This window comes from Myotis davidii, unplaced genomic scaffold, assembly GCF_000327345.1.
Source record: "Myotis davidii unplaced genomic scaffold, ASM32734v1 scaffold17, whole genome shotgun sequence".
In the NCBI taxonomy this organism is placed as follows: domain Eukaryota; kingdom Metazoa; phylum Chordata; class Mammalia; order Chiroptera; family Vespertilionidae; genus Myotis; species Myotis davidii.
In genome coordinates, this window is record NW_006288624.1 from 3072653 (window position 1) to 3075334 (window position 2682).

At 43.3% G+C, this 2682-nt stretch overlaps 1 pseudogene; it reads left to right on the forward strand.

The window, feature by feature from the left end:
- The window catches only part of LOC107182634, a 15405-nt pseudogene extending 13570 nt beyond the window's left edge, over window positions 1-1835 (forward strand).
- The last annotated feature ends 847 nt before the right edge of the window (window positions 1836-2682 follow it).

The following is a 2682-nucleotide window of genomic DNA, read 5'->3' on the forward strand; positions in this document are numbered from 1 at the left end:
TAAATATCAACACAAAGCAGATTATTATTGTAGATCACGCAGGCAGAACAAAGGGTAAAATATTTAACTGCAGCAGTGTTTGACTATATTATGTGCAGTGAGAAAACCTAAAGTCATTTTCAGGGTCCACCATTTCTTTTCAGCCAGGTCAAGTTTCCAAGGTTTCTAAATCTCCGTTTTCCAGCTAATGAAAAGAAAATAGGATTCCACCGAGTCTCCTATCTACCTACTCCAGGACTTCTATGAGGATCAAATGAGATGAGGCAGGGGAAAACACTTCACAGACATTTGGTTAATGTGTAAAATGTTTCCACCTGGCTATAAAGCAAGTTGTGTTCCTGGGCTGAAGAAACTCCAAGGAAGCTAGTTGCTAGGGAGAAGAGGCCAGGAGTTGCTACATGACATCATTACCCGGCACCCACAGCCATCGTTTCCAGGTTGGGTTGGGCTGTGGGCCACATTTTGCACCATGGAGTCTTGGCAGTGTCGGCTGCAATTTGGTGGGCTGTCACTCTGGGGTGGTGTGGTGTCCCACTTGGGGGAAGCCAAGTGTTGCTTTATCCAGGTCCATGGTGCTGTGTCTCTGTAAATGGCCAGTGTGCGTCACGGCAGCTCCTGTGTTGAGCGGCTGCCCCCTGGTGGTCAGTGCACATCATAGTGACTGGTTGGATGGCCAGACACTTAGCATATTAGCCTTTTATATATACAGATAAGTATATGAGATGTGGGTACAAACATATACCACTTCATATTTTTTATACCAGTAAAACATTGGAAACCATCTAAATGCCCAACAATGGAAGTTTGGTTAGATAAACTATGGCACATCATAAGGTGGTCATGTAAAATAGAGGCTACCCAGTTAAATTAGAATTTCAGACAAAGAACAAATAAATTTTTTAGGATAACTATGTCCCAAATATTGCATGGAATATACTTATTCTAAATAAAACCTGTTCATTGCTTATCTAAAATTCACATTGGGATATAGTTGTACTAAAAAAATTATTCGTTGTTTATCTGAAATTCTAATTTACCTGGGCATCTTATATTTTTATTTGCTAAATTTGGTCACCTTACACATCCAATAATAAAATATAGCTATTAAAAGTCATGTTTTGAGGCAGTGCCCTTGTGATCCCAGATCTGTCTCTTGCTTCAACAGTGTTTGGACAGAACACACCCAAGGCCGCCCATTCTTCCAGCCTCCGGCCACTCTCCTGGGTCTTATCCAGTCACCACCTTCAGAACCACTTCTAGGACCAGCCAACACACCATTTTATTTTCTACCTTAACTCCTTATTGCCGAACAACCATGAGCTCCCAATTGGTCAGAATTATTCCACCAGGGTGGAGGCTGCGTCAACCGCCTGGCCAACCTGCATCTGCGGGTCCCGTACACCTACCTCTCTCTGGGCTTCTATTTCCACCACCACGACGTGGCGCTCGAGGGTGTGGGCCACTTCTTCCAAGAGTTGGCGGAGAAGAAGGGCGAGGGCACTGAGCATCTCTTAAAGGGGCAAAACAAGCGCGGTGGCCGCATTCTCTTCCCGGACGTGCTGAAGCCTCCCCAAGGTCAGTGGGGCAAAACTCAGGACATCATGCAAGCCGCCCTGGCCTTGGAGAAGCACCTGAACCAGATGCTTTTGGAGCTGCAGGCCCTGGGTTCTACCCGCACAGACCCTCAGCTCTGTGACTTCCGGGAGAACCACTTCCTGGAAGAGGAGGTGAAATTCATCAGGAAGATGAGCCACCACCTGACTAACATCCGCAGGCTACCGGCCCCCAGGCTGGGCGAGTATCTCTTCGAAAGGCTCACCTTCCAGCGCGACTAAGCCTTTGGAGCCCAGAGCCTTTCAGAGGCCCCTCTCTCTGCATTCCCCAGGAGCCAGGCTTTTACCTGAGCCTCTCCCCGAAACTACTAGCCATTCTTTTAACCACCCTGAAGCCCTCTCCTATGCACTGGACCAAATGAAGCAATAAAGCTTTTTGCAGCAAAATCAAACAACAAAAAAACCTCATGTTTTGAAAGTAGTGGCTTTCAAATTGTGTTTCTTTCTTCTCTCCCTGTACTCTAGCTAGAACTTCTCATCTTTCATCTATTTTATATTTTAGACTTCTACATAAGATTTGGTTGAAATCACATAAAACAGTAAAAAAGAGTTTTAGGAAACAACAATAAGAGATGGTGCTCATAAAATAATATGTAGACAAAAATCATGTTAAAAATCAGTATGATTCTAGGTTTGCATATGCTATACATGTACATATGGAGAGAGAATGAGATACAGACAGATACCAGACATTCTAAAAAAACACACTAAAAAAAACAAAACACCCAAACAATTATTATCTCTGGGTGTTGGAATTGTAGTTGAATTTTAGAAGATTTCCAGAAGACTTTTCCAGATTTTCTGCTATGAACTAAGTGCATTTACATTTTGAAAATAATTACTATTTCAAATACTCCCTCTCAGGTGACATTAATACCTTAACGTCATTAAGCCTTCATACCTATGATTCTTAAATCTGGAAGCTATGAACTCTTTGGTGATCTAATGCCATCTCTGTGTCCTGTCTCAGGTGTGTTCACACAAAAGTTTGCATACAGTTTCCCCAAGCATCTCTTGTTAAGATCCCCTCCCTAGATTCTAGAACACCATTTCTTTACTTTGCCTGCTT